The sequence below is a fragment of the Echinops telfairi genome, unplaced genomic scaffold, assembly GCF_000313985.2.
Source record: "Echinops telfairi isolate 266 unplaced genomic scaffold, ASM31398v2 ScPeMD7_7400;HRSCAF=8409, whole genome shotgun sequence".
In the NCBI taxonomy this organism is placed as follows: Eukaryota; Metazoa; Chordata; class Mammalia; order Afrosoricida; family Tenrecidae; genus Echinops; species Echinops telfairi.
This window is the reverse complement of record NW_022111300.1, coordinates 44,373,134-44,395,389: the sequence shown is the minus strand read 5'-3', so window position 1 is coordinate 44,395,389 and position 22,256 is coordinate 44,373,134. Positions and strand designations below refer to the sequence as shown.

The window sequence follows — 22,256 nt, the reverse complement described above, 5'->3', positions numbered from 1 at the left end:
TGAAAGACACACACCAGCCAGTTGTTCCCGCGGGCAACGGCCTAGACAAAAGCTGACCCCAAAAGATGACCCACGAGCTGGATCTTCTGCGAGAGCCATGCCTCCCCTGCCTGACTAAACGCTGGGCCTTCTCCAAGACCCTGTTTCTACCTTTCTTCCTCCGTAACTTCTTACCTTCTGCGGCTTCAGGACCTGAAACATACCCTTCGTCTTCCTACTGGTTTGAACTGACATTTGAGTGCGTGCTGTCCTGTCGTTCACGCCCGCTGTCTCTCTGAGGGAGAGAGGGGAGCCCATCTGCACACCTGGTCCAACCAAGGTGAGGCCCTGGACCTCTGTAGCGGAAGGTCTCTGTCCTTGGAGGGTTACTAGGAGTCAGAAGCAAATCAGACATGCTTCCTTTGGGACTGGTCTTACCTGCAGGCATCTCTGGGCGGGACAAGTGCTGATGCGCCTGTGGCTAACCTAAAGGTCAGTGGTTCAAATCCACCTCCTAGCACCTCAGAGGAGACACAGCCTGACCGTCAACAGCTGGAAAGTCAAGCCATTAAAAATGCCACAGAGCACCATTCCACTGTGAGCCACACGGGGACACCGGGAGTCAGAATCCACCCCCGGCCCCAAATAAATAAATAAGACACTGTCCACGAGTCCATTCTAACTCTCGATGACCCAGTAGGGCAGAGTAGACCCGGCCATGATTTCCAAGGCTGTGTCTCTGATGGGAGTAGAAAGCCTCATCCTTCTCCCATAGGGCCACTGGTAGATTCCAACTGCTGACCTTGTGGTAGCCGCCCAATGTGTACCCCACCAAGGGCTCCCTCACCGGGACCGTCCACATGTGATCTTAACCCACAGCCACTGCAGAGACCAGGCGGCTGAAAGTCTGCCTTCTCCCAAGCATTCCATCCGTCTCCACGTGCGGTCCCTCGGGCACACCAGCCTGGGTCAGGTGACGCTGCAGTGCTGGAAAGGCTGGCTGACACAGCGGCTCCACTGTTACTTCCCTGGGGACCAAGACAGGGCTACTGACCGGAGGCTGTCCTACACCTCCTCCTCACCAGCGGATGTGGGGTGTGGTGGCTCCTGCAGGCACTCGGGAAGGAGGACATGCTGTGCTTGTCCTTCGGTCTCCTGTGTCTGCTTTAAGTAACCACGTGACAAGGAGACCAGCCACGGTCCCCTGGAGGCACGGCTCATCACGCAGGCTGGCTGTTGTGATTCGTACCCAACTTTGCTTTACAACAAACCTGGCAAATCATGTAACACAAGAGACATCGCTGCAGAAGCTAAACTCTACTCATTTATTGAGCATCAATCAAGTGAATGCACACACACACACACACACACACACACACACACACGACTCGTCACATGCTCTGGGTGCTGGCTACCGCGTCTGTTTTGAAATTCTGTATCAGTGGTGAGTCCCGTGTTAAACCACTTGTTATTACTGGGAGGGAGCCCTTCATCACCCAGCTATTAGATCAGATGGACAAAGGGCTGGATGGTGGCTGAGGTTCTAGGCTACGAATTTCCATTCTCACTCAGCAGCCTGGAGAACACGGCCCACTTCCTTATACAATGCTGCCTTTTCAGCTTCAAGTTGAGAAATTAATTCCATTCCTGGTCGCATCCATGCCTTCTCCTGGTTGGGGCTCCTGACGGTGTTTCTGAGCTGCCCTAGCCCAGTATCCCCCCAAATGCCTGGGGCTGCCATCCTGTGCAAGGCTGCCCGCCTCCAGCTTCCTGGAAAAACAGCTGCCCAAGCACTGGCCACCCCACGCACCTGGAGAGGCCACGTTTAGATGTCCAGGATGAGCTCTCCGGGGCCAGTCTCCTGGTCATCTCTGGGCAACATGCATGCCCCCCCCCCCCCGACCCCCCCTGCCCCAAGCACTTAGGGCCTTCACGCACAAGCACCATGCATTCCTCTCTGGACCCAGTGACTGGCCAGGTGGGCCTCTGGCGGCCTCCAACGTGATGGGGGCCTGGCCCGCTGGGCTGAGCACCCATGATGGCAGCCCAGCACTTAGGTGGGGGTTAGAGTTGGAAAGCTGGAGCTACCCGCCAGAGCTCATGGAGAATGGAATGAAAAGATCACGAGGCTTTTCAAGGAGGTGACTTTGAAGTGACCACGTGTGTGGCTCCCTGGAGTTCCTTTGTAGGACAGCTCCTTGCCCCCCACCTCCCCTCCCCTCCCTACTCAAGGAGAAGAAGAAGTTACCAGTCCTTTCAGAGTCTTTTAAGAAAGCTGCACACACATGACCTAGCATCAGGCTGCGGGTTCAAGTCCACCAAGGGCGACCTGGATTCCACGAGGAGAAATAAACCCCATCTCCTGACTGGGGAGGGATAAAAACCCACAGCCGCCTCCCAGTGTCCCCATTCTGTCACCTTCCGATTACTCTAAGGAGGGCGTGCTGAGCCAATCCTAACTGCGGTCTGAGGACCGATGCAGACCTACACCGAGAGCCACACAGCCCGCTCTTTTGGCCCAAAGCAAACCACCGGAGCCTAAGCTAGACCCCCAACCCAACCCAACCCGCTGCCACCAATTAGACTCTGAGTCACAGTGACCCCACACAGGGTTTCCATGACCATACATCGCTATGGGAGCAGGCGGCCTCATCATTCTTCTGCTGAGCAGCTGGTGGTATCGAACCACTAACCCTGCATTTAGCAGCCCACAGTGCTCGTTACACCAGTAAGCCCCTTTGCCCAACTTGTCATCATACCCATCTACAACACCAGACTGCCAACAACCACACTGTACCCCATTCCCCAGACACAGCTCGTGTGCCCTACCAAATGAACGACAAAGAAAAGCAAGGCTGAACCTCCTCTGTCAGCTGTTTTGAACGTGAAGCTGGATCCTAGAGACAAGAACATCGTACATTCACTGACACCGACTGGGCCTTATGCCGTCTCAGTACATGGCTGTGTGAAGGACATCAAAGCGGCTCTCTCATCGGAGAGAGGAATGGCTAGAGAGGAGAAAGAGGCTTTTCCTATTCACCTGGAGCAGCAGAGGGAGGAGGAGAGCCAGGGAGAGGAGGCGGGGATGGAACGTGCGGCGAATCACCTCCATCGACCACCACCATCTCTGCCAGTAGACCAGAAGAACTGGATGGGACACCAGCTACCGTTACTGAAATTTTGATCCAGGATTCTATACACCAAAAGGGGGGACACGTAAAAGAAGGTTTTAAATTCTCATGGACTCCCCAGACCTTCTGGAGCCATGTTTGGTAGATGAACCCCTGAAACAATTGCCCTGGAATAATCTTTAAACCTTAAACCAAAAATAACCCTGACACATTTGTAAAAACTAAATAGCTTAGTTTAACGAGTTTAAAAAAAAGTGTCTCCCTTGAGCATTCTTCTAAGAATGATCTGTATCAGTGGTTCTCAACTTGTGGGTCCTGACCCCTTTGGGGGGTCGAACAACCCTTTCACAGGGGTCGCCCAATTCATAACAATAGCAAAATGACAGTTGTGAAGTAGCAACGAAAATAATTTTGTGGTCCGGGAGGTCACCACCACATAAGGAACTGTATTAGAGGGTTGCGGCATTAGGAAGGTTGAGAACCACTGATCTATATGAAATCAAATCATATGTTTTGGACTGTCCAAAATACCATGCTTTCTTTTCCTATAATTCAGAGGAGCAGGCAGGGGTGATTAATGTTTTGGATCTATCAGATTTTGTAAGCACGGATACCAAGGTGTTGACCTGTTCCTTACCGTCAGGCAAGGGGACCGGTCTATTGGCCTGCTCTGGACCACAGGCCCCTTCTTCCGGCCTCGTGGCAACCTCTCAATTCCTCCCACACACCTCCCTCTTCCCCAGGCAAGGCGTGTGTGTGAGGTTCCTCCTGCCTGGGCTGTCCGTCCCTCCACCCACTGCCTCCTGCTCACAGCCCTGGCGGTGGGGTGGGTGGGGGGTGCCTTCCAACTGCCCTTCAAGTTGCTGGTGTCAGGTGTTACTCCGTCAGCCTTCAGCTCATGGTGATCCCAACCCCAATGGGATGAGACCGCCGTGCTCCACTGCCAGGCTTCAGAGCCTGCTTCTGGTGACGCCGCCAAAGGCTGTTCAGCATCATGGCGGGCACTTGGCCAGCCTCCACTGACGGCCAGCGACCCTGCAGGGTGGGGACGCCACTCCAGAGGTCATGCTTGCTCTCCCGTTTCTTTCATACTTAGAAAACGATGTGCTCATTTGATTTATGGGCGCGCTCTTATGATCCTCACTACAACAGCTAGAACATGCCCCCCCACGCAGCAACCACATCTGGGTCGCTCGGTACCAGAACTTCACAGGGCCCTGGTCCCTACGAGGGATCCAGAAGGGCTATTTCCTCATGGGCTTTGATGTTGATTCTTGCGGCCCCAGTGGGCAAATCACTGAAGTCAAGTTATTTCCTCCCAGCTCCACCGGTGAGCTGTGGCTTCTCCCCCAGCCACTGCCCGCCCACCTGGGTTTACGGATGCAGAGTTCTATTGCGTGAGCAAATTCAATATCAGTAAAGAAGATTTTTTTTTAACTTCTATTCTCTCACCAATGAATTCACTACTGCATGAAAAAAAAACCTTACCTGTTCTGTAACACTTAAGGTGACTTACAAGTATGCAAGTCTAAAATATAGGGGAGAGAGAATCGATTAAGTGATTTTTTTACATTTTCTCGTGTTCACAAATACCGAGTTTATTTTATGCACCCAGGGTGAAGTCCAATGGCAGTGCTAGGTTTGAGAAGTTGTGATTTGCTGACAACCTCATTTCAAAGCACACTCTAAATGAGCGACAAATTCTTTATACCTCCTTTATTAACAGGTTCCTGAAATCTGGGGAGTAAAATGACAGAGAAGCGATTGTGGTGAAGTGGGGGAAGTCATTCAAAACAGAAAGTACAAGGTTATTTTAAATATAACGATTATCAAACAGGATAATAATACATGCGGGAAAACCACCCACTTTGCTCCTCCATGCTTATCCTACTCAACGGGAAAATATACAACTGCAACGTGTGATTAATAGGAGACCTGGTGGTGCTGTGGTTAAGAATTTGACTGCTAACTGTAAGGTCAGTGGTTCAAAACCACCAGCTGCCCTGCAGGAGGAAAATGTGGCCGTTTGATTTTGTAAAGAATCCTCGGAATCCCTATGGGGTAGTTCTACTCTGTCCTGCGGGCCATCAAAGTGAGTTAGAATTGACTTGAGACCAGTTAGATGGGTTAATAACACAAATGCTGGCACAATTATTGCTTACCTACACATCTACCACACACAGGATTTGGTTTTCATAATTTAGAGAGACATAAAGCTTCTTGGGGAAGGATACTAGGTACGCATACTCTACGATCTTTATTTTTCCCTGGCTCGTGTGATCCTAACAGGGTAACTTAATTGTGATGATTCTGTTTGGGATTTAATGAAAAGTCGTTGAGGACTCTTGAAACACGCATTCAGGGGAAAGGAAGAAACGATCAGAAAGGGATCTTGTTCTGACAAGAGAGAAGTCACAGAAGCCTTCCACCCTTTGTACTTAAGGTCATAACACTTGCGGACCCCACCACACCGAAGCCGAGGGAATCGTCAAATCTTTTAAAGAACACTTTGCATTCATTTCTTTCTCATGGCTCTTCCATAGACATTCATTGGGAAATTCACAATGCTGGAGCGGTAAGGGAGTCCTGGTGGTGTCGTGGATAATGAGTTGGGCTGTGAACCACAAGACCAGCGGTTCAAAGCCACCAGACATTCCTCGGGAGAAAGATGAGGCTTTCTGCTCCCATAAAGATTTAAACAGCCTCGGACCCTGGGTAATACATTCTATTCTTCCCTGTAGGGTTTTGCTGTGAGTCAAAAGGCCAAGGGCAAAACCCAGAAACCAAAACCCATTGTTATTTGAGTTGGTTACAACTCAAAGCAACCCTATAAAAGAGTTGAACTGCCCACAGGGTTTCCAAGGCTGAAATCTTTACCGAGGCAGACTGTCACATTTTCTTCCATGGAGGCCGGTGGGTTGGAACCGCTGTCTTTTGTTAGTGGCTGAGGACTTGGCCACTGTGCCACCAGCGCCCGCCATAAACCTAGCCAGCCATACTAAACTAACAAGAGTCGTGAAACACAGGCTGCCAGATCCAATCCCTACCCAGCTGTAAGACATGCTCGCCTTCTGGTGCAGAGGGAACAAACAGCTCTAAGAACGGCTATCGTTCTATGACGTGTGAATAAGCGCCAAGTTCCCAGGAGGTGGAAATATCACATGGACTTGAGTATAAGCCGACCCGAATATCAGCAGAGGCACCTAAATTTACCACAAAAACTGCTGGAAAAATGTGCTGGAAAACCTGGCTTACACATGAGTATATATGGTGGTTAAGAGTTAGACTATTCACGGAAAGGGGTGTGGCTTGAACTCACCCAGCAGCACTCGGAAGAAAGGCCTGGTGTTCTGATTCCCAAAGGTCCCAGCCAGGAAAACCCAGTGGTGTGCAGGACCACTCAGGCAGGCCAGGGGTTGTCACGGTTTTCTAGTACAGAAGTTGCTGACCCACAGAAGTTGAGTAGATCATAGTATCTTTTCTTAGAATAATTTTCATAATGATGAATTATTATGATTTATAATTAGGAATTAGAATATAGTTCATTCTTTTTTTTAATTCTTTTCATTATAGTGCTGGGCACTAGGCTAAACAGGTGGCATCCGTCATCCTCTTTAATCCTGCATTCATACCTGACAATAACAACTCATCTGGTCCCGAATCAATTCCAACTCATAGCAACCCAATACGACAGTGCAGAACTGGTCCTGCGGGTTCCTAAGGCTGTGACTCTTTACGGGAGGAGAAAGCTTCACCTTTCTCCCGTGAGCAGCTGATGGGTTTGAACCAGCACCCTTGGGGTGAGCAGCCCAGCACGCAATTCACTCTGCCACCTGGGCTCCTTCCAAGAGGGAAATGAGACTGAAATCGGCAAAGGGATACAGAGGAGAGAGACAGTCCACTAGCGTTTCACTCACAAAGAACTGATTCTTCACCAACAACCCTTCCTAGCTCCACCAACTCCTTTCTATTTCCTCAGGGCCAGACGAGAAGCCACGGTGAGAAGAGGAAGGTGGGTTGGTAGACAACAGACACAGCACGTGATGGGCGATTTGCAAGAGAAGTGAAAAAGGAAGGGGTAGGGAGCAGAGTGGTCCCAGTGAGACCATGGTGGGAGAGCTGACCGAAGCAAAGTGAATAAGGAGTCCAGTTCTTCCCTCCTCACCCCTCCCAGGGACCTGGCGTGGAGTCTGAGGAGGAGTGGGTTACAAAATGGGCTGTGGTTGGCAAGGTCGGAAACCACAGCGGCTCCAGGGGAGAAAGAAGCCCCTTTCTACTCCCGGAAACAGTCACCGTCTCAGAGGCTCAAACTGTCCCAGAGGGTCACTGAGAGGGGACATCAACTCGATGGCACGAGTGAGGGACTTGGCTCGTAGGCGTGCTTAGGAGCCAATGGCGTCATCCGACGAAACAAAGCTCACTGCCATCGATTGATCTATGGATTTTCGCTTCCGACCGATATTTAGAAAATGAATGGATGGGTCGGTACAGCAGCCCACAGCTCCGAGACGTGGAGTCAAAAGGTGGTTGAGACGGGCTTAGACGGCTCTACCTACGGTGGCAACTGAGGAGCGAAACAGAACATTGAGAACTCGCCCTTAATCCAGGAGCCAGGCAATTCCCGGCAGGCCCCATGGCGGAAAGTCCAGATGGCCGGGGCTTGGCTACAGTAACCAAGCCCTTGTGCCGGGTGTAGCAGGAAGAGTGGCGCTCCGTGGGTCAGGCCACCCCAAGTCCCAGCTCTCCTGGCTCCTTCTTGTGCGCCTGTGGGCCGGCCACTTCGAGTTCCTGGCTTAAGAAAAACCGAGGCTGGCTCAGGGCACCTTCGGGTCCGGTCCATTTTTACCATTCTGCTTTGAATGTTACGAGGGCGGAAAGCCAACCGCCTACTGCCACTTCTCCGAGGCTCGCCAGAGTGCGACGGCGGGCCAGCAGTTTCCGGAAGGGGAGTTTTCCAAGCCACACAAATGCACCAAGTTCATATTGACAGAAAGAAGACACTTTAGTGGCTTGGAGAAAAGAGCTGTTTGCAGGCTGTAGAACCGGATAGACCAGTCTGGATGGGCTGGGTCTGAGTACCCACTTTCACTAACGCTCTGCAGCTGGGGAAACCAATCCTTTCATGCCAGAGCTATTTGGGAAGCTAATCCTCCAGAGGTAGGAAAATGGCGCTTGCAAGGATCCCACTGGGGTCCTCGGTGTTGCCTCATGCACAGGCATGGGGACTGTCTCCTTCGAGTGGGAATTCATTTTGCCGGCGCCTAAGTCCCCAAGGAGCCCCCTGGGTTCCAGCAAGAGGCAGACAACATGGGTGTACATGAAAGAGTGACCACAGAAAACATGTGAGCGAAATCAGCACTGCCTTATTTTTTGTTTTACTAAAAGTCGGCAAACCCAGAACTCGGTTATCCCTGGCCTTATCCTCTTAAACGGAAAGTTGTTTCCAACCCTGACTGGACTCGCACATCAGAGCCAGCGGGTCACAGCCACTGCAGCTAGATGCTGATGGCCCACCCCCAGAAACAAGAGCCTATCCTTGAGCCTGGCGCCCTGGAGTGCCAGCAGGGGGCTGGGTAATCAGGACAGTGAAGTGCTTTGCCCTGGTGGGCACTGCCCAGAAGAGCGGACCTGCTAATTAGCAAACCTGGCAGTGAGTTCAGATGAAAGGCTCGCATGCCCAGTGGACTGGATTGGAGAGAAGATGGACATTTAATCAGCCTGCCCAGTGTGCCTGAGCCACTGAAAGCTGCCGTGCAGGCAGGGGCACAGAGCTGAGTCCCACCAGTCCTGCAAGTGCTCGCAGGATCCTAGGAGGCTTTTCTGAGCATTAAGGGAAGGTTTATTAAATTTTAAACCTCCATTTTATGACAGACCATTCCATCCAGCCCCTCTCCACCACCATACCCCCCTGTGTCTCCTGTTTCTCTAATCCTCCCCCACCATGCCAAATACACCCTGCCCTTCCCACTTCTCCCCCCTTCCCCAGGCAGGGCATTCTTTGTGCATCTGTTTTGCTTGGCCACAAACCTCGGCATTCCTCCCGCCGCCACCTGGAACACACTGCTCAGAGACAGACGCCACCTGAAAGGAAACCCAGTCTCCAGCGAGTCTTCTGTGACCTCAGGGCTCCTGTTACTGACTTATTGCCAGGGCCTGCCTGTGACCCTTTGTGGTTGCCGGACTAGACACGTCCCAGGAGCCGGCTCTCTCCTTCTGCCCCTCCAAACACAGCCCCTGTGGCTGGGCTGAACTGCTCACTACAAGGCTTCAGAACACCCTGGGCGCTACGAATGCTTGGCAGTGGCTCACACCACCATGTGGGCCAGGCAGTGCTGTGGATGAAAGGTCTGGTGATCTGCATCTGTGGAGGTCACCGCCAAGAAAGGCCCCGGGGCACTGTGCCGGCTACAGAGAGCTGGAACCTCCTTGGAAGCAGCTGGGGGCGGGGGGTGGGGGGGCGGGGGTGCGGGATGGTGTGCAGAACCTCAGCATGATGACTTGGTGTCTCTGGTTCTCTGGATTTCAAGCCAGTTGGGGAGGAAAGCCTTAGCAGCTGGGGCAAAAAGCATGTCTATTTCCTCAGAGAAGACTTGGCTGTGTTGCTCTCCTGATCACGACCCTCCACTCCTCCAGACAGGGAGGCCCGGAGTTGTCGACCAGACAAGGAAATGCAATGACTGGGGAAAGGGGTGTGTGTGTCATGGCATCCAAAGCCCTGGGAAACGGGCAGATGCAGGAGCCTCGCTTGAGGACACCCCCGCCCCCTTCTGCGAGGCCTGCCTTTCTGGGCTGGAGCCTGCAGAGGAGAGATGAGCTATTTAAGACACCGTGCGTGTGCGTGTAGCCCCCAGATGATTCATCAATGGCCGGCGCAATTTGCAGATCAGAGGGAGGCGCTGGAGTTCGAGTGCAGAAATAAACCCACCCACGGCCCCACAGGCAGCTGAGCGCAGCAGCAGCAACAGCACGAGAGGAAGGAGAATTGAGTTTCCAGAGACAAGGGCGGACTAAGCAGGGAGGGTCAGACCCCTGAGACAAGGGAGGGAGGTTCTGTCCCCTGGATCAAGGTGGGACAGCCACCCAGGCTTCTCCTGCCTGGGGCCCCAGAGCAGCTGCCAGTGGGACCCCCACCAAACAAGGATGGGATCACGCCAAGGCTCTGTTCTAACCCCTCTCCCTCCTGCCTTCCCTCTCCAAGTCTTTCCCGTGGCCTGGGCCATCTGCCCACAGCACCGCGAGACCAACCCCTTCCAGTCCAAGCACCTCATGCCAACTCTCCAGTGCAGCCAGTCACCGGCTCCCAGGCTCTCTGGGCTTGAGACCACTTATCCTTGCCACCCCTCTTGTCTGGAGGGGCTCCCAGCTATTTGCAGGGCGGGGGCGGGGATGTCTATGCTGACTACTCACCTGCAGGTGGGGGAACTATGTGAGGCTTGCTCATCGGCCACGCCATGCCAGCCTTGGCCTGGCAGCACTGCCCCCTGCAATTCCCCACAGCCGTCCCCATCGCCTCCCTGGCCACGTGTGCACGTGAGCTCCCCATCACTAGATGCAGCCAGGTGCGGGGGCTGCTCAGGCTGCACTCCCAGCCCCCCACTCGCCCGCCTTAGAATGGTGCTTAGAACTGGCTCAGGAAATTCACTGAAAAGCCGGGCACCACCTCACCCCCTAGTGATAGCAAGGCGGCCGCCTCTCCAGTCTCCAGCGCCCACCTGGGGAGTTCCACACCCGTGATCAAGCAGAGGTGGGGCTCGTCGATGACACACAGGGAGGTTTTAGGAAACACATGGAAGCATTTGATCCCAGGAACCAAATCAAATGGCTAACGAACCCCCCCACCCCATGCCTGTTCTCACCACAAGCCCTTTAGCAAAAACAAAGGCATGGCTGGCAGGCAGGGCAGCACAGAGGTCCATCCGGCCCCGTCGGTCTGTAGGTCCAGATGTGCACAGCAGCCATAGGCCCGTGACACTGAATGGCGAGCTTGCTGAAGAACCAGGGGCTGTTGTCCAACCCACAGGTCACAGTAAGTCGGACAAAAGATTTTTCCACTGGGTCCTTAAGAAACCAGTCAACCAACCATTTTCCCCCTCCCAAATCTCGAATTGCTCCTGGATTCACACAAATCCCTGCAATTTCTCCGAGCCTGGATATTTTTCAGAGGCCTGCCCCACCAAGAACGGGTGAGTCTCCTCCCACAAGCTGCCTTCTCTATCACTCACTCCTACCTGGGGCTTCCCACGAGTCAATAACCCTCCACCGCTTTCTGGTGTGCGCCGGTCACCTGATGAATACCTACTCATCCCTCCACCAATGAAGCCCGTCCGGCTGTTTCCTGCATTTTCCCTATTGCCCTTAGGTTGGCTTGGAGGCTTTTGGGGCGCAACCATCCCTCAGAAACAGATGACCCTGCTGCCGTCTCATGACCTGGCCGTCGGTTGTGCGCAGCTGGGTGAGCGATATCGCCGAGCTGCCCTTCATGAGTGTAGCCACAAAGCACGGGACACGCGTGAGGAAGGACAGGGTATCTGACTGGCGGAAATGAGGGTTCTGTTTCATCTGCGTGTTTCTGCTACATCTAAATGCCCATCGAGGTGGCGTGCATTCTCCTATACAAAGCTGAGGCTGTTAGGGGTCATCGGGACAATTCTGACTTGCAGGGACTGCCCAGCACAGCCCCACACTGCCCGGCCCCCACAGCATCATCACCATGAGACAGTTAAAGTTTATTGGGCCAACCTGGCCAATAAACACACGTGGGGTTAATTGAAGGGCGGAGGGATAAACGACTCAGTGAGCCTCGCCTTTCTAGTTTTCGAGTCTCTTGCTTTATGACGGTGGGACCAGGATGCAGCTGCCTTAGCCAGTTCCCTGCTTCGGCTGGCGAGGCTCACTTCCTGTAAAACATCTCCGAGGAGAAGCCGCATGGACCTACCCTGATGCAGTGGTGTGGAGCCCCTGCCAGCGCTGAGATGCTGACATGCTCACTGATTCGGCTTTCCTCCTGCAGACGGTGTCATAGTGTGTGTTTTGTGAGATGGAGGAGGACTTTGTGGATTGGTGTCGGACACATGGGTTAATGTTAGGACTTTTGGGCTTGGGCAGCACTGGGTTGGGATGTTTTCTTGATGTGCACTTACCCTTTATATAAAACTCTCTCTTATACACATGAGTTTCTGTGGATTTGTTTCTCTAATGTACCCAGACTAACACACCATCACGGCTAGGTTTGAACCCACTGGTGCAGCCACTGTGTCAATACGATTCGATGGGTCCTCATGGTCATGTGTCCCATACCCTATTGTCGAGTAAGGTTAGCATTATATGCCATAACAGACAGAAAGATCGGTGCTGAGAAAATTCACTTCTTAAAAATGTTTTAAAATAAAAAATTTAAAAAAGAAGAAAATTCCGTTCTCTCACTCTTCTTCAGTGTGAGTTCACCACTAAGTGGAAAAGCAGATGAACAGATACGCTCTCATCATGGTCTGCTGCATCATGTGCCGACAACCCGGTGTTAAGATGAAGGTTGCAGGTGTCTGTGTCTCCTCCAATGGAGGTCAGAACGTGGGCAGAGGACGGTTCCGGAAGGTTGGTGGCAAGAGAGGGATTCTGCTAATGCCACATGGAAAAGTGAGGCACTCTTCCTGCAGGGGACCTCACACCCAAATTCCACAGAGCCACTGTACGTTGAGGATCAGTTTGGAGGAACCTGCTGATCATGACCAAGGACATTTTGGGACAAATGCATCCCTGGTGGTCCCCTCAGTCTCCGCACAGGGCTCCTCCTGCTGACCCATGGAGAAAAATCTTTGTCACCCTTTAAGATCCACCACCTCCAATTGTCCCTGCCCATGACATCTTCCCTACCCCCGCTGGGGACCTGTCTTGTGTGTGAGCAACCCGGGTGGGGAGGGGGCACTGGCTTAGCGGCTGCTACTGAAAATAGCAGCCCTGGCCTCAGCTGTCCTATCTGCAGAGCCGGACGCCCTAGGAACCAAGCAACCCAAACACTTCTACTTCCAACATCAAGCATCAAGACAACGTCACTTCAAACAATGCTTTCAAGTCTAAGATGTGAAAAAGACCATTTTCCATAAGAGCAAAAGGCATGCCTTCAGTCTCTTCCTCTCCAAAATGAAAGGACACGGTTGGCCCATCCCGAAGGTGACTTGCATCTCTGTAGGCCCACTCATCGAAAATGACAAACTGGCCCCTGCAGATAGGAGCTGGAGAAAGAGGGCAAACCGCAGGCGTAACAACTCCCTTGCTGATCCCCTTCCAGCTTGGCCCAGACAGGCCCGAGGGTGGCGCCCTGCCCATGGCTCTGTCCTCAGCTGAACATCTGGACGCCCTAGTGTGGGTCACATTAGATCAGGAGAGGGAAGGTCTGGCCCCTACCACCCTAATAGGTTCTTTGGCTTGAGATATTAAAATCAAATATGCTTAGACCTATTACAATTCAGCATTCCACCCCTCCAACTTTTCAGGTGGAAAAGAGCAACTCCCACGTACACAAGGAATAGGCATTACGCTTCGGGCAGTGTAACTCATAAGGAAAATGCCACACCAGAAGTTGTGCTGCTGGCTCCCGTGATCACGGTGGACCAGGTCCCTGGGAGAACCGGGCCGAGCCCTGCTGGTTCTGCCCATGACTCCCAAACCCAAGAGACGGAAGACCTACTAGAATGTGGGGTTGGAATTTCGTAAATGCACACCGATAGCATGACCAGTCCCCCTCCACCACCACGCTTCTATTCAATTTTTTGAAAAGCTAAGCCAACACAGCTTGTTTTTCCCCTGGAAGAGTGAAATGCTATTGTGTGCTATGGAAATGACCCTGACCCACAGTGAGACCCCCGTGACAGAGTAGAACTGCCCCACGGGCATTCTCCGAGCTGCAATCACCGCTCTAAAAAAACAAAAATAGAACACGATTCCTCCCAAACAAGACTACGAGGTTATAAAAGCCCCCCACAAAGAAATGGGTGCGTTAGGACATATGTGGATCATTAAGGTGTTTTAAGGACCCTGGTGGGGCCAGGGTTAAGTACTCGGCCGCTGTAGTAGTCTGAGTACTTTAGAGAAACAAATCCACAGAAACCCATGTATAAGAGAGTTTTATATAAAGGTTAAATGTGCACCAAGAAAACATCCCAACCAGTGCTGCCCAAGCCCAGCATTAACCCATATGTCCAACACCAGTCCACAAAGTCCTCCTCCATCTCACAAAACAGACACAAAGCAGGGAACTGGCCAAGGCAGCTTCACCCGGTCCGACCATCAGAAAGCAAGAGACCCAAGAACTCGAAAGGCGAGGCTCGCCGAGCCATTTATCCCTCAGCCCTTCAATTAATCCCACATGTGTTTATCGGACAGGTATAAACTAACTAAGTCAGCCGCTAACCGAAAGGTGGGCAGTTTAACCCCAAGCACCAGCTGCTCCGAGGGAGAAAGAGGAGGCCGTCTGCGTATCTAAAGACAGCTTGGAAATCTATGGGGCAGTGCTACTCTGCCCTACAATCGACTCCACGGCAGCCAGTCAGACGTCTTTCTAAAACCTACTAGCTCCGGATATGACTGAACAATCGAATTGTAGGATATGTAGATGAAGTGCCAATAAAACAGTTTACAAAACAGAAATAATAAGTAAGATCTACCAGCTCCCGCTGAACTACAGAAAGCAATGAACAAAACCAAAAACCCCACATGCTAAATCTATCAGAAATGATCTGACTCACCAAAGTCTCAGATGCTTCCTAACGTTCCCCTCCCCTCTCTGACAGACACCACCTTTGGCTGGAAGTCAACCCCTCCGCATTACATAAGGAGCAAGATCCACCCGATGCCCCTACAAAGATTAAGCCACAAGAGAAAGCTACATCAACTCCATGGGTTGGTAAATGGCAGTTCTTGGCCGGGGGGTAGGGGGAGGTGGGGGCGTAGGAGGGGTGGGGGAGGGAACATGGCTGGTCTCTCCCACCTGGAGGGACCAAGCCCCGAGTGGACACATGTGGGGGGTGGGGAGCAAACACTGAAGTTCCACAGAAGCGCAGGCTGGGCAGCTATTTCAAGGAACAGAGGTGAGGCATCCGTAGCATGGCAAGCCGAGTCCAGCCGGAGCCCACGAAGCCCCTTCTAGCTCGGGGTACCAGACTTTCAATTCGTGGCCCGGCCCTGCCTCCACCCTGAGACTGAAGCAAGTGACCCCAAATCGACAGACGAGTGCAGGGTTCAAATAGGATCAAGGGTATAGAAAGCTGAATCTGAGACATTCCATGTATTCCATGCGACATCCTGAAACCGGAACTAGCTATTAACTGTGGGCATGACTAGAGACCACTGGCTGGGACGCCTGGGCCAGCCTGCAGGGCCGCTCACGACAGGTGAGAGTTCACCTGTTCTGCGTACTGGCCGTGCTGCCCCTGTGCCCCAATAGGCTCAAGACAGGAGATCCCAAAAGAGCGGGGGCTGGGGACCTTTTTTTCTACCAAGGGTCATTTGGATATTAATAACATCATTTGCAGGCCAAAGTCAATGATGAACTTAAAAATCAGCTGGCTGTATTTGTTAAGGAACAGGTAGTGCACTAGCCCCCTCCTATGGTGGCTGGAAGGGCTTCTCTTTGGGGAGAAGTATGCCGTCAACTGGGACTGGATGCTCCCAACAGCATCAAACAGAGCTCCCGGCTTCTGTCCTGTCCCGTTTGTCCAGTATTACAAACAGCCCCGTCTAATGATTGAAGGTGAAAGACAACACATGCACTTACAACAGCGAACCGTCTCTGCAGAGTCCTGGGGGCACGGTCTGAAAAGCGCTGGGCTGTTGACCACATGCGGGAGGTTCAAATCCACTCGCTACGACCCGGGAGAAAGATGAGGCGCTCTGTTCCCGCACAGATTTACAGCGGAGGAGAACCTTCTGTGGCGTCAGAATCAACGTGCTGGCAGACGTCCTGGTGGGGAGTGAGTGCCATCTGCGCTGCTTACCTCCAGGTCAGAGATTGGAAACCACCGGTCACCACTTTGGGACAAAGAGGAGGCTTTCTATTCCCATAAAGAGTGATAGTCTCGGCACGCCGCGGGGGCAGTTCTACCCTCTTCTGTAGGGTCACCATGAGTCGCATCGACTTGGTGGCAGTGGTAATCTGTCTCCATAGCAAAACTGTTCATTGTTTTTATGAAAAGGATGCTTTCAAGTCACACGACCATTTAGCAGTGATAGAAAGGTGGGTGGGAGGGCACTTCCATTCACTGTAAGCCATTAAATATAGAGAAACACCCTTAGCTAACTTGCAAGAAAATTCTCATCTGGTACTGTGAACTTCTCTGAGAAGCAGTGATATTGTGAATCAGGCAGGGTTGGTGTGGCATGTCATCAGATCATCGTTTTTGTATCCAACCACGTAACCTCCTCATCAAACCTCCCAGTGGCTTGCCCAGTCCCCCAGCCCAGTTCTTTCCCAACTTCCTCTTGTAGGAACTAACTTCCCCTTGATCCAAGTTAACACCCAGCTCCCTCTAAGAGAGGCAATGCTTATTAGCACGTGCACAGTATACAAGGAGAGCTTTATTTCAATGCCCAGGATTTGGGCTTAGCCAAAAGCAACAGTGACGCTTGCACGCATCCCCTAAAAGGCATTATCTACTGAGACAGATCCCGAAAAACTACCCTCATGTAAAAGTCCTGCCTTGTCAACATTTCACATCGACAATGGTTGATTGCATCTCAAACGCCTCTGCTGCTAACAAAGAAAAGTCACTTTCGCCATTGGAAACATCAGGGCAAAATGACACAGCGAAAAGACTACAGGCCTGCCAACATCAGCTGCAATAAAGCCTTCACGGTTTCAAGATTCAGGAGGGCAAATATAATGAAGGAGGGTGTGGTAATTACATGATTTCATGTCAACTTGAAGTGTTGGGGTGGAGTCTGGCCTGTCAATAGGGTCACCGCATGCCGGTGCCTCCTTGTGGGTGTGACCTACTCAGAAGGAGGGTCCTGGGAACCCCCCCTTCTCCCTCTTGCTTCACCTTCCTGCTGACACCACCCCACGGGGAGACCTGCACAACCCCTGGAGATGGTCCACCACCATTGGATCCACAAGACTTTGCACCCACCGGCCAGCGATGATCCTGGATTCTACATCATTGCATGTGGCTCCGCGGGTCTGAAAAGGGACTTATGGACTAGTGTTGGACTTATGGACTTGATCTGGACAGATTTGATAATGTCTTCTTGATATGAATTAAAGCTCTCTGTTCCACACAAGGCTAGTCCTGAGTGTCTCTGGGTTTGTTTCTCTAGTCAACCCGGACCTTCCCTGCAATGCACTGTTCATGACTATCCAAGTCTTCCCAGCATGGCTCCATCCTGGGCTGGGGCCGGGGCTCGGGGATGTATGGGTTATGGGATGTATGCCCAAGGGTAGGCATTTAGGAAGATGAAATGAAAGTAGGAAGGGTGTTGAAGTGAGTGATGAACGTGGATGTGTCCAGATAAGATGTGGATTCATGTTGTCCTGTGTCTGAGGCCATGGCTGATTGGAATGGAGCTGTTCACAGTTAACTCACCAACCCTCTGAGGGGAGAGAAGTTCCAGTTAAGGGGATGGAGGTCACATGGCGTGCATCAGGGACTCACTCACTGTCTCATTTCAACCTTATCGCTCACCTACAGGTTGGGCATTTCCATTGTCACTGCTCACAGATGAATAGTGCAAAAGACAAGCAACCCAAGGGCTCAGAGATAGCAAACTTCCTGCCAGACCCTCGGTCTCCAAAGGCCTCTCTCCACGAGGCCAGTGCTGCCAGGGGTCAGCAGGGGAAGGCCACGTAGCAGAAGCAAGAAAAGTGCTCCTTGGCTTCACACACCATTTGCAATAGTTTGCACAAGTACATTTTGGCAGAGTGAAGTATTGATTCCAATCATGGCGACCCCACGTGTTACAGAAGAACGCTGGCCTGTGGGTTTTTCAAGCCTCCGTCTTCACGGATGGGCCAAGAGGGCTTTCTCCCTCCCAGAGAGTTGCCAAGGGCGTGTGAACCCCTAATCTTTCAGTGAGCGCCAAGTGTTTAAACATTGTGCCACAAGGGTTCCCTGGTGTGTGTGAATTTCAAGTTCCCGCTTACATATAGGAAATGACCTCAAAGTGTACTGGTTATCATAGTTAATGGCCAATCCCAGTACCTGCATTTGAAACAGTGAGATGACACTAATGTCCCATGATAGTTGGGATGGTCAAGTACCATGGTGCCACTGCGAGGGGATAGCTGTATGCATTTCAGCAACAACAGGGAAGCACTTGTTAGCCTGTGCAGCCCTACAGAAACATGAGCTACTGCGGCACGTGGTCACATCGCAGGTGTGGGTGTGTGTGGTAGTTACATAACCTGGTGTACATTCGGGACTCGAGAGGATTAAGAGTGTAGGGGTGGACTCTGGTCTGTCAATCGAGTCATAGCCAATGAGGCCTCTGTGTGGGCATGGCTTTCTCCTGAGGATTCTGGGAAATCTGGCTTTTTCTCCTTGGAGGTGGAAGAGACACTCAAGACACTCCGTAGGAGACATTGTAGGGGACAAGACACATGGAACTACGCTAGTCCTGACTGGAGAAGCCACATGGACCTACTCTGATGCAACCAGACCTCTGAAGCCAGAGAAGCCACAGAGACCCCTGCCAGTGCTGAGATGCTTACAACGCCACTGGATCCAAAGACTTTCTACCCACTGGCCTGTGACCATCCTGAATTTGGCATCACTGCATGTGTTTCGTGATGCTGAAGAGGACTTTATAGATCGGTATCGGATATATGGGCTAATATCTGACTTATGGGCTTGGACCGGACTGGGTTGCGATGCTTTCTTAATGTACAATTACCCTTCAGATAAAACTCTCTCTTATACACATATGCGTGTCTATGGTTTTGTTTCTCTAATCTACCTGGACTCGCATCAACACAAGCATATCCGGAGCCAACCCTGTGCACAATGGCTACGTGACTGTCCAGACCACTCCTGGACAGATCCAGAGGAAATCCGTGTGCAGAGTCCAATAGGAAACCAAGTCCGTGCAAGGACCACTTAAAAAAACCCAGATTGATGCATATCTTTGAGTCATAGAACTTTCCTTAGGGCAAAATCTCATACACAGACACCCATAATGCCCAGCTATTACTAATGGTGACCTTTCTTTGCGTGGTTAAAGTCATCTTTTCTAAAAGAGACTCAAATTAAAATTCTCAAATTAAAGTGATTTCCACAGCTCCTTGGTGATCCACCAGAACACGAGTGTAACCGCAAAGGACCATTGTGCTACTTTTGTGAAGTGTGTGTCTACCACCGGGCACTAAGGAAAGGTCAGAGACCCAGGACACTCCCTCCCCTCCCAGTAAATGTGGCAGGTGCTAGAATTCATGTTTTTGTTCCCGACGGGACCTGCTTCCTCTGTTTATGTTAGAAACTCTGTGTCAGCAAGAAATTGAGATTAACTCCGAAACTTTCCAAGTCGTGAGTGTAAGTGTAATGCTATATACAGAGTGGACTTGAACAAATGCTTAATGACATTAATGGGATTTAAAAGTTGGCTTTCTCAGGCTTGTGAAACGCAGAGCCTGGCAGCGACTATGTACAAAATCACAAGAAAGAGGGCATAAATACTGGTGAGATTCCAAACTTTCCCGAGGTAGCTCCAATACAGTTGGTTCCAATACAGAGGTTCATAAACCAAACAAAGTTAACATGAACACAAATTTAAGACGTCAACTCCGCTCTTCGTTAAGAGACTACTAATTTTGCCACAGCGTCTTGTCAGCCCTCTAAAACGTCTAACACATGGTGGTGATGGCAATGAGAACCCCGTCTTCTCTCCGGAGGGTATTAGATTTGGCTGAAGAGCGCTTGCTGCAAGAGGTCCCCCTTTATTTTTCATAGGAACCCAGCTGGTCTGCAGGTTTTGGAGCCGTGTTGCAGCGGCGATTTGGTCCTCCCAGGATGCTGGGAAGGCACGGACAGCTAAAGCACTAACAACTCAGCCTTGTCACCAGACCCCAGGCAGAGCCTAGGAAATATGAGCCTGTTTGTCAAAGGAATCCTGAGTGGTGTTCTCCCCAGTCGAGGGAGACATTAGACGTCATTCAAGAACCGGACTGGAATCCGTCTGGTGAAGGTTTCATGCACAGGAATAATGAAATGCCCTCTGACCAAAGCGAGATATTTGAAACATGGGGCGAGCTGGTGAGAGCCAGGCTGTAGACGTCCGAGTGCATGTTTCCCCTCAAGATAAAAAAGGCCGGGGCAGCAGCTGCCTACATTAACACCCTTGCCCATGGGAACCACTGCAGAGCTGCGGAATGGCATGGGCCGTTTGGGTAGCTTTGGGACAGTCTGTGACAGGCTTTGTTTCCTAAAGAAAAGGACCTTCTAGAAGAAATACATAAGCAAACAAGCTTCATATCAAAATCTAGTAATGTTTGTCAGTGTTCAAGAAAATATGGCTAAGAAAATGAAAACTACCTCTCACTAAACTGCACTCACTTTGTCTGGAATGTCCGATTTCATGTTCAGCCACATAGTGTAGACACGTGTTTCCTGGACAAGAGACCTGGTGCCATTGGACAAGCCCTTGAAAGGAGGTGCGCACAATCTTTCATGGGGTCCCTGTGTTTTCTAGTCACACGAGAAACTTCAAGGCACAGGGGATTTTAATTTTAGAAGTCCATTTGGTCCCATCATCAGAACTGCCAAGTGAGTTATAATGTGGACAGTCATTAAACCTTTAGGGAATGCATTTTGATGATAGAAGTTAGCTGGTCTGTGGTCAGCATGGAACTGATCCGCCCAAGAAAGCTTACACAACCGGCCTGATGATACTTCTTGCGGGGGTAGAGAATCAATCTTCTACCATCTCAAAGGGAGCCCTGGTGGTGAACTAGTTAAGCACTTGGTTGTTGACCAAAGGGGCGGCAGTTCAAACCCGCCAGCCACTCCAGGGGAAGGGACATGGCAGTCGGCTTCCATAAAGATTTCCGCCTGGGAAATCCAATAGACATAGTTCTACTCTGCCCCACGGCATCACTCTGAGTTAAAATAGATTCCAAGGCCATGTGTTTTCTAATCGTCAAATGCTACCGATGTTTGTTCTGTTGGGTAAGAAATGATATTGGCTCAGACCACGATCAAGCATTTGGCCAACGCCCTAATAGGAAGGTAAGGGATCATGAAAAAAATAACAGGGGCTCACAGAAGGAAAACATTTTTCAATAATGATTTAAGACTGAGAAGAATGCAATATTGGCATTCCGCATCTCATTATTCCTTTGCAACAGCAAAACCCCCAAGATGGGAAGGTGACAATTTATTTACATGGATATATAATTTCTGAGCACAAAGTAATAATTTAAGTGAAGCACACACACAGAGTCCCCAGTGAATTAATTCAGTGTTGCATCTTTACACTGATTAGCTCGTGACACTCGGGGTGGGGGTGGAGTCCAACTTCGACTTTCAGCCAGGGCTCCGTGGCTCAGGACAATGGGCGAGACACAGAACTGGTTAAACTCTTCATCCCGAGGCAATCTAGGGAAGCTGCAGTCACCAGGCCGGTGGCACGAGCAGCTGTCTTTCCGTACTTCATTTCACTGACAGGAGGAGAGCAAGAAAGACAAGCAGAAAAGGCCGAAGTCTGTTCCCGGCCGCCTGTTTCCACAGCTGGAGACGGGCACTTACCCGTCTAAATCCAGCATCTCGGGCTTAGAGACTCAAGTGGGCAGTGTTAGGTTGCACAGCTGTGCGAGCTGACCCTTCACGAGTCCCCATCAGTTTCCCCAGCCTCGGTCCATAAAGCTTCCAAACACATTCTGACCGTCCACCCAGTGTGACTACTCTTGCTCACTATGACCAAATGGGACAGAAACAAACAAACAAGCAAACAAAAACAAACCAAGCCAGTAAACTGTAACAGGACTGACCCAAAGCAAAAAGCCACAGGAAGACTCGGTCCCACCAGACACGGCTTACTTTAATGGCTAGGAGAACCACAAGCACTTCACAGTGTTCCTCTATATCCCTGATGGTTTTTAAAGGCCGCCTGGGGGTGTCACAGGCCAGCCCTGCCAGTGGCTTTTCAAGCACAGTTCTAACAGGCTGG

The 22,256-nt window shown here is 51.2% G+C and overlaps 1 protein-coding gene across 10 annotated transcripts in view; it reads right to left on the bottom strand.

Moving 5' to 3' along the window:
- NEDD4L (NEDD4 like E3 ubiquitin protein ligase) overlaps positions 1-22,256 on the bottom strand; it is a 208,066-nt gene that overhangs the window by 109,057 nt on the left and 76,753 nt on the right. The gene's annotated exons all lie outside the window — the stretch shown is intronic.